Genomic DNA, 18,238 nt, shown 5'->3' on the forward strand with positions numbered 1-18,238 from the left:
GATCAGTAACCGACCATGGCGGACATACATAGCTATTTACTTTCTGCTGTTATATTTTGGGCAGTGAGCTACAGCCCCACTGCAAAGGAATCCTGAATGTGTTTATCTCTCACTATATGATCATTTTTGACATATACCTCTCCAAACTCCCTGCGTGGACAAACAGTTTGGGGAGAAGAATGCTTTCATGAAAGTTTATCTGTTTCAGTTTTTTTGGAACAATTAACAGTCTCTTAAAGAGGCCCGGAGAGGCAACTAGCCTCAGTATGCATATGCTCAGCATCTACAGAATGTAATTTCTCTTGACTTAATAGAAATTACGACTTTTTCTACGGGAAAAAAAAAGACATAAAGATGGCTTCCTATATATGAATAGAACTTAAAATAATAGTTTAAGAAAAAATTTAATATTATAAAACATAGATCCATCTTAAATATGTGCCTATAATTTGTAAGTAACAAACATCTTTTTTTTGAGATTATAACTTTAAAAGGAAAGGCATTAATAAAGACACAACTATAAAGTATTAAGCATTTTGTAAGATCAAGTGTGTGCCCTCCCACCCAAAGGTACTCACCTTTAAATAAGCTAGACCTTTATAGCAAAAATACTAACTTTTGAGATTATAACTTTTAAAGGAAAGGTAGTAATAAAGACTCAACTATAAAGTATTAACTGTTTTGTAGGGTAAAGTGTGTGCTCTCTCACCCAAAGGTACTGGCCTAAAAATAAGGTAGACCTTTATAGTAAAAAATAAGTCACATGGGCGATGCCCAGGCAGACTGGAGTTCAAATCTCATTGAGTACAATGACCTGCTGTGGCGGCGGCTAGAGGGGCGGATTCCCCTTTCCCATTGAGTCTGCTCTTGCTAAAATCATAGGAACTTAGTATACCCGACTTGCAGGTGGTTGGTTATGCTCTTGGTGTTATAGTGGCAGTGTTGAGGTTTGATCTTGGGTCTCCCCTAGATTAGGCCAGGCAGTTACCGATTCACCATGTGGTATAAAAAAAAAAAGTATTTTTGAAATTTTTTACAAAATTTTAAATTATAGAAATATTTTTTATTTTTATTTTTAATATTCATTTTTGATATTACTAAATAAGTTGATTTACTAATAATATATAATTTGAGTTTAAATTGATTATAGATTTCAAAATATTTTGGAAATCTAATGGATATGTTTTCTCATGTCTATTAAATTTTCAAAATATTCCAAATATGCAATTGACATTAATATGGCTTCATATATATGAATAAAACTTAAAGTGATAGTTTAAGCAAAAGTCTCTCTCTCTCTCTCTCTCTCTCTCTCTCTCTATATATATATATATATATATATATATAGATATATGAGGTGAACAAATGGTAATGTCTTTTATTACAAAAAGGTTGATATAATAGTTTTTTTTCATATTTCTAGAGGCTTCTAGCTTTATGTTTTTGCCTCCAAGGTTTTTCATGGTAACTCCTACTTTGGTTTTCCAATCAAGCAACCAATATAGGTGGTGCTGAATGTCCTACCACTCCATGGTAATATCACTATTTCCACTCACAACATTGATTGTGGCCTTAGACCCATGTGTCAAAATGGAAATATAAATGACAACATTGAAGGTTTGTTTTATTGAGCTTTCATGATGTCTGAAGCCCGTTCTAAGGTTCTTAAATATAGCAATAATGTAGCATTGGCAACAACGATGAACCATTTTAACCAAAAAGATAAATAAAAAGGGAAACTCATTTCTACCCAAGAGACCATTCCAAATTTGGATTTTCAGAGAGAGTACCTCTAATTTTCTAGATGGAATAAATTACATACATAGTTTGAAGGTGTCATGATAGTCTAGCACCAAGGAAGTTGAGCCAAGAAACCAAGACTAGGATTCTTAGAAAGAGTAAGGTGGCCAAAGAGGGCAACCATATATTGTTGGAAGAGTCATGGAAACTTATAACCATTCAAGTGAGAAGAAGTGAAAGAATAACCACCATCATTCTTGTGTTGGAAGGAATGTGTAGGGCACTATAATGAAAAACCTCCTTTACCTTGTGCGTGTGGAGTTAAGATGGTGACAAATGACCAAGCAATAGAGAGATGATGGAAATAATAACATCTCTAAATGCATATATTAATATAATAGGGGTAAGTGGAGTCTTCCCCTTGTTCAAATGCTTTCACACTATGGGATTCCATCCCAAAACATCCCCCACTACTTATGGGAAGAGATGTACCTTATAGTCATGGGTAGTTTCACTATGTGGAAATTGACTAGCCCACCTTTCTCTGACATCATGATGACTATTATTTAAGAGTGCCAATCATTGTTGTGATATTAGAATATAGTGCATTAACTCTTGTCGATTATTTGAAGCTTTGAACGACAACCTTGGCTCCAACAATCATTCTTATAATTAATGATGGAGAGATAGCTATTTTGTTGCAAAAAGGAATAATAATAAGTCCTCAATCACAATAATAATGCATGTACTCATGGAGAGAAGCTTTACTTTTGAAAACATACAATATTTTCAACCTTATTATTTGTTACCATCCTAATCCATTATGAAAAAATGAGTACTTATTGTTTACTAAATTCTGATATAGCTCTATACCTTTAACCAAAATACTCATATAATAATAATAATAAAGTAAGATACCAAATTGTTGTATGAGACTCTTTGTATTAAACTCTCTTGTTTAAGGGATAGGGGAACCCCCTCATAATAATTTTAATGCTAAATTTTATGGAGGTATATATACTCTACCCCTATATAGACTTGAACTTGTGATCTTTTAGGAGGAAACACATGCTTTTAACCATTAGACTCATTCCACTTATATCCAATTTAGTATATGAAACCCCTTTTTTGTGAAACAAAAAAGCTCACCTCCATACAACAATTTAACTATAAAAGTTTATAAAAATGTACATTATTTACCATTTCTAAATTTCAACTTTAAAAAAAAACACATCTTCTTAAAACATAACTACTCATTTCAATAATGCATATAACACTATTAAAATTACTCACTCAAGGTGGTTTATTATAAATATCCACAAAATTTCATATTTTTAATTGAGACACACTTTTAGAACACGTACCTAACTCTACTTTACCATGGTAGACCTATAGGGCATGCAACATGCTTTACCCTCTCACTCATATTCTTAGCTTATTACTTAATATATCTTATGAGCCTCCACATTAGAACTTTGACGAGTTATATGTCCATTTATAAAATAGTTTCGATCGCATATCGACTTCACAATATATATGGCATTCTTCAGATGGATGATATTAAAGGAAAATAAAAAATGAATTTTTTTTAATATTTTATTATATTAATATTTAAGTTTTAAGCACGCACATTAGACTTTTGACCATTAGTCACTGATGTCAAACAATCATTGATGTGTGTTTGGATTTTGTAGAATTTTAGTGGCTAATGACATATATTTGAAGCTTTTTTTAGTCCAGCGGATCAACTCAAATACTATTGCAAAGTTATTATATCGATAGGCCTTAGACATACATTTCCAATGGTATATGGCGCTTAGAATATCTCCTAAGGATTGATGAGAAAATGCATTTTAAATTCTAGAAGTTAGTTAAGGAAAAGAGCCAGTTTGGGCTAGTTTAGGCCATTCGAGTCTTGAATCCCTGAACATGTAGGGGGCCATAGTCATTTGAGCTATTTAGGCTAGTTCTAGTTTGAGTGCGTATCTTAAACATACAAGGAAAATGACCCATACCCTCAAAAAGGCCTAAGGACCCCCTTTCTTCCATGCTTATGACATGGCATAGAGATAAATGACATGGAAACATGACAACATGGACCAATTACTACAGGACAAGTGACATCATCAGATGTGGTGGCTAATGTTGGAAATCACACCATGGGGTCATGTTGTGCAATGTTTTCCCATGAAACATTGGAAAATGACTAAGTGTCAATAATGCTTAGATATAGGACAAGCTCAGGAGAGACAATAATTTATGGTATTTCACCCCAATAGTTCATATTTTTAGAGGGTAAGGCTTACAAACCACTTACAAGTTAAACATCTCCCAAAATCCTATTTGCAGTGGTACCAATTGGTGATAAATGTAACAATGTGGTGTTTAATGGAAATAAATGATGCAATGGGCTCAAACTCTAGTTATTCGGGTTTTTCAGGCATTCAAGGATTCACCCTCGTTACAATCTGGTAAAACGATCGGATCCCCAAACCTATTATTGGTGTGGGGTCGCTAAACTAGAGCGATAATCCTTGGTCCTAGACGCTGAGACATATGATTCCAATTCTTAAGATTCGAAGCTTGGTTGACAAGATAAAGTTAAGCAGCTCCAACTACTTTCCTATGGTTTTTGCACCAGCTCACATGCAAAGGAGGGCTAAAGGGCTTAAGGAATTGACTCAATTACAAGTTTTCATAAGATTTTGAAATTATAGTCAAGGATCATAGTAAAGAAGAGGTGTAGTACGCACCAATATAAAGCTTTAAATGAAGCAGTGTTGTGTGTGACTTCAGTTATGGATGCTTCATGATATGCAATGTTCTTAGCACTGGTATGATTATGGAAGATTAGCAGTTAGTGGAGTTGTTAGAGTCAATGGGGTTATTGATGGTTCTCCTCATCGATCTATACATGTTATAATGAATTTCCAGTTTGAGATAGAGTAAGGCACTCCAAATTATTCCTTATGCCACAAAGAATTTAATGAGAAAATGTTTAAGGTAGTGCAAATCAGTAATCAAGGCCCTTTGAGTCCTATGTATGTACAATAAAGCTATAGGAAGGGTGAGTCATATCAAAAAATAACTTGAGCTTTGTTTGCATGCTATAGTTCCTTCTCGAACCATGAGAAATTCAATGTGATACCTACTTATGTTATAAAAAAGTCTTACAGAATTTTCTATTTCATACAATGTTGAATTAAGTGTGATTTTAGTGAGAATGGACTATATGAGGAGTAGTTATTAAGTTGAGATAATGGAGAGGCGAGAAGGCCAAGTGTCTAAGTAAGCAATATGAGTTAAGAAGTCTAAGTGACTAAGATGGAAAAATGTCTAAATATGCCAAGATTGATAGAGGGAGCATGTATAAAGAACCTTTTTTTAAGAAGGATAAGAGATGAGAGGAATGAGTGTTGAAAGGGCTGATACTGTGAGATATTGTGTTGATATGATCTAGAGATCTATGATCATATCTAAGTATGATGTGCGTTTTAGAGTAGGGAAAGAGAATGAGGATGGTGAGTGAATTGTGATATATTAGGCTAAAAGAGAGCTAAAGAAGTGAGTAGCAATGTTGACAAAACAAAGCAGTTATTGAATCAAGTATGAAAATGAACGAAAAAGGGGTTTGCATGGTTCAACAGGTTGGTGCCTACAATCTAGGGATTTGGTGCTTCCATTAGGTTGGTGCTTGAGAAACAACTTGGGGGTCTGTGCATCCTGTAAGTTGGTGCTTGTGAATCAAGGAGTTGGTTCTTTGGTTCCAACAAAACAAATAGTGGTTGGTGCTCTTGCAAGTTGGTTCTTGCAAAATTAGGGAGTGGTTGCTTCCTTGTGCTTGGTTTTTACTTTTCTTACTTTTCTGTTTTGATCGCCTCATTGTGTGTGGTTTTTCGCTAGCTTCCCAACGACTCAAATTTCATTGAATTAGGACTTACTATTTGAAAATGATGCTTGTTCAAAGTTTGAGTGATTTTCACCACTTGGATTTAAAAATGTATTCTACTTTATTTTATAAATTTAATTAATATAAACTATGTAAATATTATTATTTATTTAATTAACCTAGACTAATTAAAATAATTATAATTAAGTTGTAGATATTAATTATAACTATTGAATTAATTTCCAATTTATAATTAATTATTTATTTATTTAATTTTTATGTAACTATTACACAAAACACTAGAATCAAAACTTATCTATTTATATATGAAAACTTTATTGTATATATAATAATACATAGTTTATATAAAAACAAAAAGGAAATTATTTATGAACTCATCTTGCTCGAGCCACCCCGATGGTACCATCTTGAGCCGATATTAACATCTTTGGGACGTCATAGTGGGAGGAGCTAAAAAGGCTTGCATAGTTTTAACATTAATAGAGGGAGGCTTTATATTTAATACATATATTGGATGAAGGGAAGGACCACTCCACGTGATCCTGACTCCTCCCTCCCCCTCCTCCTCTCTTCATACTGTTATAACCATTTAACCATGTGATCCTGACTCCTCCCTCCCCCTCCTCCTCTCTTCATACTGTTATAACCATTTAACCATGAACCGCCTCAGTTATTTTTTGAATTATTTTGTTTTTTATTTATACTTTCTATTTAATTTTAATATTAATTATTTTATTTTTAAATAATATTTTTTTATTTGTATTAAATCAAAATTTTAATAAAATGTCAATATCTTATCTAAATTGTGTATTTTTTTGGTACATTGTCAGTTTTGAAACCCAATTTTTGAAAGGCTCTATTTTAAGATTTACTCAACCAAATGAGGCCCAAGATAACTCGTTGGAAACATAAAATTATGGAGAATGGCATTGAAATATTAAATAAAGTAAATATGCATATTTACTATGCCTAAAATTTAGCAGAAGTTGCAGCTACGAATTTGTACCAAAAATCCAATTTCTAAATTTGTTTTGGGAAAATTTGGTTGGTTGAAGCTTTTGTTGTTCCAAATTCATTTGAGTTTGTCTTCTTGGACAAAATATATCATTACAAATATCAGTGGAGAGAAAAAAGTTTCTTTATTGCTTTTTTTTAATCAAATCTTACTTTGGGAATTCATTTTCTCAATTTGGTATTTTTTATTTTCATGCGCATTTTTTAATTGATTATAATTTCAATTTTGATTGGTTTTTGCAGGAGATTTGTTGAAGAGGATGATGTATAGATATTTTGAATCAATAAGAGTGCACCAAAAAATAAGCGAAAGGGACGCTTCTCACCTAAAAAAGAGATCTCAGCCAACCTTTCAACAACTCTCCATGTTTGGGGATTTCTTGTAAATTATAAATAGGAGTTTGGAGAATGAAGAAAGAGTTCATATTTTCTACAACTTTGAGGCTCTAAACACTTTTGTAAAGATAATTCTAATTGTAGTTAGAGAGGAACACTTAGATCTGAGAGTTTGGGGATTTTCTTTTAAAGTCTAGTCTTTGTTTTTTAGGCTAAACTTGCACTATTGTAGTTCTATTCTCTAGTGGTAGAGCTCATTATTTTATAAATATTGTTGGAGATTCATTGAGAAACATAGAAAGGAAATCGATTTTATTAATTTGTATGAAAATACTTTTATTTTTTAATGCAAATTTCATTCATTTAATGACATATTTCTACCAATTGTTTCATGTTTTGGCACTTACGTTGGATATGAGAATGATTGTTCATTAGATAAACAATCTTATCTATTGGAATTATAGATATTTTATTTATTTACAATATTCTCTTATGTTTCAATCAAATTTCTGAGTAACTCTTTACTCAAAAATTCGTCATTTGAAATAGATTTAATTGTCATTAAACTGTATGAACTATTTTTTGATTTTGGTTGCACATGCTTTATTGTTTTGGATCTTTAAAATAGAGCATGCATGGTACTCATAATATCAAAGGTTATAACTTCTTCAACATTTGGGCATTGATCAATCAAAACGTGTTAAAGCCCCATGCTAATTGAATTCTTGCACTTGGTATTTGGGGGCTATCTCCTAAGTATCAAATTAGATTAGTTTTCTTTAATTTTATGTAATGGTAAGTAGGATTGTTGTAGATTTAATTTCATATTTAGTTCTCATTTTTTTAGAAGTATCCTCATGTAGGAGCAATCTTAGGTGTGGCTTGGTTGAGCCCTTAATTCAGCTTAAGGATTGCTCTCTTGCAAGCATGCAACAAGAGGGTAGGCTTGATTTTCTCTTCTTATTGATTATAAATCAGATACATCATTAGCTGGCAAGGAGAGAGAAGTGGTAACTAGGCCTAATACAACTAGTCAGAACCACCAACATAAACCGAAAAGCATTTGATTTGGAAACCTGACGAGGTGGTCTCCCTTACATGTTGATGAAATCATTTTTCATCATCAAAATTTTTGGTGCTAGAAAGAGGGCCATAAGTTGTCTTCTTGGAGTCTTTGTATTTTAATTTTTTTATCTATTTCCAATGACTCCTTCTAAATTTCCTATTTGGAGTTTCTTCACTAGACTTCCACCTGCCACCACTCCAATTCAGGTAGTAAAGCTTCTGTTAGAGACAAAATTTAATGGTAAGCATAATGTCTTAGATTTAGATAATATTCTTCAATTTATTTTGAATTATAATGATTATGATATTGATGAAGGTTTTATGTGCAAGATGTTTACTCTTACTTTGACACACTTAGCCAAAGGCTAGTGTAAACCATTGCCATTTGCCTCAATACACACTTGGGATGAATTTGTAAAAATATTCCTTCATGTTGTTTAGGATTACAATTATGAAAAGGTCTGCGATCAACTTGAAGTAATTTTCCAATTTGAAGGTGAGTGATTAGATTATTTCCTAGTTAAATTTAAATTAATTTGTCTTCAGTTTCAATATGAAGATTTACCTCTTGAATTTCACTTAATAGGATGTTTTATAAAATTATTTTTTCTTCCTTGCTTTCCAAATCCATATAATGTAACAATTTCATGCTTTGATGAGCCACCTAATGTTTCTATTAACATGACTGAAATTTCACTTACTAAAGTTTCATGTCTCAATCATGATGAAATTGCATCAACTATATATGATAAGTTCCTACAAATTGTAAATATCACTTACAATGTTGAAGATGATATTAAAGAATCGCTAAAACAAGTTGCTAATTAATCTATTAATGATGCTCAATTTGAATATGTTCATAATAATTCAATCAATTTGCAAACAATAGTTCAACTTGAATAATCTAATGATATGCGTGCTTATGAAAACTAGGATGCTCTTTCATGTTACTAGTCTACAATCACAAAGCTTGGAAGAATTTAATAATCAACTTTAGAAAAATATGGAAAACATACTTGAAGAATCAACTGAAAATAAATATGAAAATCATCAAGCAATAAATTTAGAAAATAATGTTTAGCAGGAAAATCAGCAATAAGAATTACAAACTGAAAATTCCAACATTGTGCAATTTGCTGCAACATTTTCTGAATTTTCTCATGCTAAAATTGATGATCAGTGAAAAAGAGTTGGGTAACCATGCATTAATATTCAAAAAATTGTGTTCTTTCAGAGAAATGATCAATAATATGAAATTTGCAATATGAAAAGCGAGAAATCTCCTCCAAGTCGAGAAATTTTCAGGTTGATTTCTTCAAATAGTCACTCTTATTCGTATATTGATCTTTTTTCTAATTGTAATTCATTTGTTAATAATCCAACAATTCCTCTTTGCACAAATGATAATGTTGAAAATGGAGGAGCTATTATAAATCCTTTAAAAAATTAATTGTGAATTAGTTTTGATACGATAAATAGTCATTTAATGACAATTCTTGCTTCAAGGATAAAAACTTATTCAATCATTTTTTTGTTTTGACACATATTATGGAAAGGAAGGGAATGTTGATGAAATTTGTCAAGGAATTTATGATGAATATTTAGAGTTCGAGGGTAGTGAGTCATTTCAATCATTACTAATCCCTCACACTCTTGATAGTTCTCGTATGTTTCAAAATGAAGACTCACATTTTACTAAGCTCTCTATTGAAGAGTTTCATTTTAAAACCCTTTCAAATCATGATTACTTTTGCATTCCTATTTATGGCTGTGCCATTTCTTGAATTCCCATTTTTAATCATGATCTTGAGCCTCCATTATTTCCACAAGTATAAGCTGGCATTAATTTTGATTTTATTATTCCAGTCAATATTTGTGATAAGGATAATTTTGTAATCAAGTCCCAACTATGTTGTAACATTAATTGTAACATAATTATGAAAGGTGATATATTTTTGTTGTTTTTACTTCATTTATTGTGGTCATTTTTAGATTTGTATACTTCTTTTATTTTTCTATTCTTGGATATTCTATGCTAACATATTGAGCAATTTAAAATTGGACATACACATAGTGTACTAGAATAATGTGAAAATGGATTTCAAAGCTTTAATCATGAGCATCAAGACCTTTTAATCTTTCAGTTTCATTTAATGTTCATGTGTTATCAACTTACTCTTTCTTCTAGAATGCATTTTCGACATGAGTCATCACTTGAGAGTGTAAATTCACAATATGACATTTCACATAATTAGTTAAAGATCTTTTGAATGGTTTAGTAAATTTCCATTATGACATCCAAGATCCATTTAAAGGATGCTTGGAAAATTTAATTCAATAGAAGATTGCTAATAGTTTATCGCATATACGTAACACTAACATTTTCTTATATATTCATTCATTTTACCCCTTCCAATCTCTAATGAGCATTCACCCTTATTTTCATGATCCAAAGAGACTTGGTTGGAGGAAACTCTTCAAGAGAGAATAATTGTAAATAAGTTTTTTTTTGTAAATATTTTAGCAATAGATGTACATAGTGTGCTAAGATTTATTTTTGATAATCTAGTACTATTTTTACTTTTTCTACTAAATCACGTTGATGTGCACATATGTACATATATTAAATAATTTGATTGGCTCATTGGAAGTATGATTTTACTTACCTTTAGTTTGGTTTATGTAATAGAATTAGGAGTAGAAGCAGTTTAGTTAAATTTATTTTCTTCTTATTTTTCATTTAGTTACATAGGGAGAAGAATAAGCTTGCAACATGTCTTTTGATTTTATTGAAACAAAAGTTCTGTTCACAATCATTCAAATAAAACCTTCATGCAAACATGCTTAGGGATGTGTACATTTGTTCATTAGAGTTTTAGATTTTGATAAAATGTGATTTTCTCTACTTCGCTTCATAGGCTTATAAATTGAATTTCAATCATGTATTGCTTGTTTTATTATTGCAGCTACTTATTTGAGCATCATTGGTAGAAACCTAATCATAGAAATAAATCCTTTCTTACTCTATATTTTATCAAACATTAAGGAATTTAATTGAGCAAGTTAATTGGGTGAGAAAATAATGCAAAAAAAGCTTGCAACAGTGGAGAGAAAAAAATGGTCCCTTTTCATTTGCATATTTGCTTCAAAGCCATAACCCTGTTCTTTCTAAATTCTTTCTTTGCTAAAGTAGGGTTGGGTCATACTTCTTCACAATAGCGGTTATCGTTATTCATAGTTAGCCTTTTTTTCTTGAGCCAAAAATACCCCAAAAGTTCATAGCATGCCTCATTTCATTTCATTTGAGATTATTGTAGGCGGCATGATGCAAGATGTTACACAAGATTGTTACATGGGCCTATCATACATGCGTTCTCCATCTCCAGATGCATTAAGCTCGCTTTTTAATTCTTTCCACATCATCCTACATCTATTACCCTATAACTTCCACTATCCCCACTTTTCATCATTTCCAAGATCTTATTTCTAGGATCACTCAACCTCCTACCTAGAAATGTTATTAACTCGTGATTATTCCTCTTATGCCTTGATATCCCCACATGACACATTCCCCCACTTACTTTCCTCAATGTAATCCATTGAAGTCCTTTTTAATTTCTTATGGGATTTAATCCTTTCGATATAATGAGGATAGGCGGGTCCCTTTTTTCTTATGCAAAATACACTTGGCATGGCCCCATAGCTTACCTTCGCTCACTAATTTGAAAAAACCAAGATATAATTGAATAAATCAAATATCAAGTGTTTGCCTTTATCTCTCAAAAACTTTTGTTAATGGTTTGAACATGTAATTCATATTCCTAAAAAGTGGCTTAATGAATTTATCCTGGTCTCTCCGAGCTTGCATTCTTATCTCCCTTCCGGGATCTCTCTCACAAGATGATGTGTCATATCTTTGTAAATATCAAAGTGAACTAAGCCTTTATTATTCCTCGTGCTTTACTAATAATATGTCATCCCTACCGAACCTACCTTGGAAGATTCATACCTAACACTCTACACAAACACTATAATAACGATTCCAGGACATCTCATTACTTGTGGGCCCCTCATCATTTACTAGGATTGCATTTAAATTTACCTTTCACACTCTTTCTGTTGCTTCCTTTCTACATCATCATGTCCCTCTTACCCCAAAGGTTACCTTTGCTCATTCTTTTGAAAGAGGCGGGATGACTTATCTAGGAAAATTGTTGATCATACACTAGCCTGTGGCTGCTTATTATTCTCTTACTCTAATGTGTTATTGGACACTTGTAGGCCTCACTTTCCACATAATCCTAGTTATCCATTCTCGAAAATCTTAATGCATATCCTTCTTGTTCCTTCTGGAATCTCGTTATCAGGATGGCTTAGCTCACACGAGACATTTTTATATCCTCACATCAATTTTCATTGGGACATGCATCCTCCCCTTCGACATCATCCCAAACCCATCATCCCGATCATCTTCCTAGTAAATACTCTTCATTTCTTCCATATATTAGCTACCTAGTTGATGAAAGCTCCCACATGTCACTCATTCAAATTAAACTATGACACCTTCCATGCTCGAGGAAAATTGGTGAGAACTTCTAGGAAAACGCATAGGTAGTATGATTTGAATGCTAATTTATATGAGATTTGGGGATGCTCATGTGATTTGTATACATACACTACTCCATTATAATGCCCATTATGAAAAGTACAAGTCGTCTCTTTTCTATATCTATATATATATATATTTCTACATAGGTTGAGACTTTAGCTTTATTTCATGAGGAAATTTTTGGGTTGATATATAAACATAATTCTTTCATTTATCCGCATATATAAAGAACATGGTTGAAAATAGAAGTGGGAAAAGAGAATAATCATAGGTGCAATATAAAAGCAAGGTACATTTTGGGTAGAGTTTCATTATTTTTATTAACATAAATATGAAATTATGATGGTTATTATTTCTTGAACATGGAATCATTCATTTTCATAAGTATTTCTCCCCATAGAATTATTGCTCACCTTAGATTGGATTTAATAACCCTAATGATCATAATCCTATGTACTTTTCATTAAAATTGCATTTTCTTTACATTTTAAAGTTGGATCACAAGAGGAGATTACTTCTTAAAAACTTGGAATTTGGAGAAAACCAAGACCTTTAAGGTAAATCATAACCAAATTTTTATAAGGTAAAATTTCATATGCTTTCATTTGTTACTTTTTCTTTATGCTTTTTGCTGCAACCCTCTTTTTAGTATTTTCTGATCTAAATCTCTATTTTTATAGGTCTTCGATAATCCTTTGAAAATATGTTACCTTTTCTTACTGAGATTTGGAATTCATTATCCTCATTTTTCTTGTTTTTCATCAAGAAAAAACAATTATGATGATGATGAAATTGCGATTAAGCTAAATCAGGGAGTCTCTCGACCTCTCTTTTTATTTCATTTAATATAGCTATGAGCCTCATCTTTATTGAAAAAACATTAACAATTTTTACATGTAGGTTTAATTTTGAAAGGAGGACAATTTGCAAGGAGAGAGACATTTTATTTGACTTATTTTTCTCTCATAACTACTATCAAGTCTTTGTTTGAATTAAAAGCCTAATTATCTATAACTCTGTGAGATATAATTAATCAAAATCTCATGTTAAGAAAAAACATATATATTTTCCCTCATATTTCTTCTTTTGTCGAGTCATTTTTATAAATATTCTTGCTGTGGTTTCTCTTAAATATGACTTTTCTTTTCACTTTTCTTTTTTTGTTTTTATTTTCTTTTTCATTTGCGATTTTTTGGGATGTGTCGATTTCACTTTTGTTTCAGATTTGTTTTGGTGATATTACCAAATATTTATATGGAAGAATTTTCCTTACCCAACATTGGTCGATATGAATGGAGAATTTTTATTCTATCAATTTCATTGGTCTTTATTTACCTTAAACATATATCTTTATTAAATTCTAAGTCCTCTCACCTTAATTCATTTCCCTTGGAGGAACGTTAATCTTTTCCAAGTGATAGGGTTCATCTTTCCAAGGAAAGAATTGGCTTGAGTCTAACTCAATGAATCTCACCCATCCCTCCACTTCACATAAAAGCTTATAGATTGATAGTTATAGGGAAAGATGAGGGAGTAAAAAATTTATAAATATTATATCCATTACCTTTGAAATCTCTTGTACCACCTCACCCTCTTCACCCTATTGCTAAAAGTAATTCTCTAAATAAAGTTTATCAAAAGGGTGGTAAAGGAGGGTTGAAAACACATTTGTGTGGGAAGCACACATAAAATCATTGGGGCACTGAACAAAATCATTGGAAGTGGGGTTGTGCTTGTGTGGTACTAAGATAACTTTTTCAGGACACTGAACAGGCTCGCTTGCTATGAAGTGATGTCGAGTAAGGGAAATTATTTATATTAATGGATATATGCTTACTTTAAAATTCTGATTTGTATCTCTTCTATCACTCACATGAGGTAAACTTAAAACTAAAAAATAAATATTCCCCTAAAAACATGGATTCATGGTTTAGACTCAGTTTGTTTCAAGTACTTATCTTCTTAGAACTTATATTTCTTGATCTATTAATGTGGGACCCATGGGAAATATTTGAATATTTGAAGGCTTGATGGAATTCATCACTCCAACATTTTGTTAAATTTAAACTCATTTTTAATTCGATATAACTTCTTCTTCCCTATGTGTTTCCATTGTTGTGTTGACAACTCCCCCATAATTATTTTTGCAAAAGATATGGGAACCCTCTATGTAATTTTTTGTCATATCACTTCTTTTATGCTTTGATTTTGTTAATTTTGTGATATTTTTTTTTTACTTTTCTCAGCGTTCTTCTCTAATAACTTGATTGTGTGTACTTTCTCATTATCTTCACAATGACTCAAATTTTGCTAAATTTGGACTTACGATTTGAAAATAGCGCTTGCCCAAAAGTTGAGTGATTTTCACTGCCTAGGCTTGAAAATGTATTCTACTTTATCTTGTAAATTTAATTTAGTTAAGCTATGTAAATATTATTATTTAATTAATCTAGACTAATTAAATTCATTGTAATTAATTTGTAAATATTATTTTATAATAATTTAATTAATTTTTTATTAATTATTAATTGTTTAATTGTTATATAACTATTTTACAAAACTACTAGATTTAATATATATATAAAATGAATGATGAGCTTATTCCTCTTGAGCCATCCTGGCCATACAAGCTTGAGCGCATATTATCATCTCTAGGACCCCATCCATGAGATGGGGTTAGAGTGGGAGGCATCACAGAAGTCATAATGGGAGGAGTCGAAAAGGCTTGCATAGTCTTTAGCGTTAATAGAGGGAGAGTTTATTTTGAATACATACATTGGATGGAGGGAGGGCCCACTCCATGTGAGCCTAGGTTCCCCTCATTTATTTATTTTTTAAAAAGTGTTTTTATTTTATTATTATATTTTTTCAAATTGTTTTGTTTTGTTTATAATTTCTCTTATATTTATATTTAAATTATTTTATTTTTAAATAATTTCTTTAAAAAAGCTTTGTATTAAATTAAAACTTTAATATGTACCTAGATTTTTACCCAAACTATGTATTTTTTAGTATATTGTGAGATTTGAAACTCAAACTTTAGAGTGCTCTATCTCAAGATTTACTCATCTAAATGATTCCTAGGGTGGTTCATAGGAAATATAAAATTATGCAGAAAAAACTATAAATATTAAATAAAAAAAATATGAATATTTACTATGTCTAAAATTTCGTAGAAATTGGAGGTCCAAATTTGCACCAAAAAACCAAGTTCTAAATTTGTTTCGGGAAAACTTGGTTGGTTGAAGCTTTTAACTATTGAAAATTTATTCGATTCTATTCTCTTGGGCCAAAATGATAATTATAAAGATGAATGGGGAGTACAAATTGCTTTTAGTGCATTTGTTTAATAAAATCTTAATTTGCGGATTAGTTTTCTCAATTAGTATTTTATATTTTCATGAGCATTTTTTAATTGATTTCAATTTTAATTTTTACTGGTTTTTGTAGGAGATTTGTTTAAGAGGATGAGGGAGAGATATTTTGAAGCAATAAGAATGAACCAACAAAGAAGACAAAGGGATGTTTTCAACTAAAATCAAATATCTCAACCAATCTTTCAACAACTCTTAGTTTCTGAGGATTTCTTGTAAGTTATAAATATGAGTTTGGAGAACGAAGAAAGAATTCCTCTTTTATGCAACTTTGATGCTGTAAGAAATTTTGTAAAGAGAACTATAGTTATAGTTAGAGAGGAATACTCAAATCTGAGTGTTTGGGGATTTTCTTTTCAAGATCTAGTGTTTCTTTCTAAGGTTGAGCTTGCACTATTGCAATTATTTTCTCTAGTGGCAGAGCTCATGATTTTGGAAAGATTATTAGAGATCCATTGAGAAATTGAGCAAGAAAATCAACTTTATTAATTTGTATGCAAATAATTTTATTTGTTAATGCAAATTTCATTTATGTAATGATAGATTTGTACCAATTTTTTCATATTTTGGCACTTCCATTGGATATGAGAATGATTTTTCGTTAGACGAACTATCTTATCTAATGGAATTGTAGATATATCTTTTATTTCCAATTTTCTCATGTTTCAATCAAATTTATCAGTAATTATTTACTCAGAAATTCGTCATTTGAAATATATTTAATTCTCATTAAACAATATGAACTATTTATGCATTTTGTTGGCCCATCTTTCATTGTCTTAGATATTTAAAATAGAGCATGCATGGTACTTATAATATCAGAGGTTAGAACTTCTTAAACAACTGGGAATTTTTCATTCAAAGTGTGTTAAATCCCATGTTAATTGAATTCTTGCACTTGGTATTTGGGGGTTGTCTCCTAAGTATCGAGTTAGATTAGTTTCCATTAGTTTTCTACAATGGTAAGCATGATTGATCTAGATTTAATTTCATATTTAGTGCTCATTTGTTTTAGAAGTCTCCTCATGTAGGATAAATCTTAGGTGTGGCTTCATTGAGCCCTTATTTCAAGTTAAGGACTGCTCTCTTGAAAGAATGCAACAATAGGCTAGGTTCAATTTCCTCTTATTATTGATTATAAATTAGAGACATCACAAGGCAACAAGTAGGGAGAAGGGGTAACTAGACCCAATATAACTAGTGACAACCACCAACACAAACTTAAAAGGGTCTGATTTGAGACTCTGACCTTATGGTCTCCCTTACATGTTGATGACGTCAATTTTTTCCATCAACACTCATGAATATAACATTTATTTCCTCATTCTCCCAGAGAGAGTGTCTATATATTGGGAAATTAAGTAATGGATCACCAAGTATCACGTCAATTGAGTGTTTGAACTAATATTGTAGGGGCACCCCCACAAGTTGATGGAATATATCATTGTTTATGTCTTCAATATTGTCCACCTAATTCTATTGTGTAGAGAGGCCCCATGATAAGGTCGTAGTGGTTATGGTGACCTTCCTTTCACCTTCTGATTGAACCAAAAGGAGGACAAAATTTATAGTCTAGGGTATTACCTTTCGAAAATTGTTTTTCTAACATAAATGAAATTGCAGTAGTTGGAACTACCTCTTGTTAGGACTCCAAATTGACCACTTTTGACCTTGTATTTTTGCTATGATATTACCCTCTTCAGTTCATAAGTTGAAAGCTTTGATTATATAATGACCTAATCATTCCAAGGTATGAAGTAACTCTTCGCATTACTATATGTTTAATCATTCATTACATATTCATGTTATCTTTATAATTAATCTTTGGAGAAGTTAACCAAGTTGCTAAGTAACCGTTGAACTGTCTAAAGTCTGCAGAAATTATAATTCATAGTTGCTGCAACGCCAGAAACAGCAACTACGTAGTTGGCGCAACACCAGAAACAGCAACTACGCAGTCGCTGCAACATCAACAACAACAACTATCTAAAGCAGGGAAAGCGTTATTTTGCAACAACTGGAATACCGGAAATGACAAACAACAACTATCAGAAGTTCGGCAGAGTTCCATGCTGACACAGCACGATCAACAACTGTCCAGAAAGGGTAAAACACGGTTACAGTTGCTAAAAACACCAGGAACAGCATGAGTTTACTAAATCAGCAACAATGGAGAAGCGGCAAAGGATA

This window comes from Pinus tabuliformis, chromosome 2_1, assembly GCF_031772625.1.
Source record: "Pinus tabuliformis cultivar Carrire ecotype Pingquan chromosome 2_1, CPIR1, whole genome shotgun sequence".
Lineage (NCBI taxonomy): Eukaryota > Viridiplantae > Streptophyta > Pinopsida > Pinales > Pinaceae > Pinus > Pinus tabuliformis.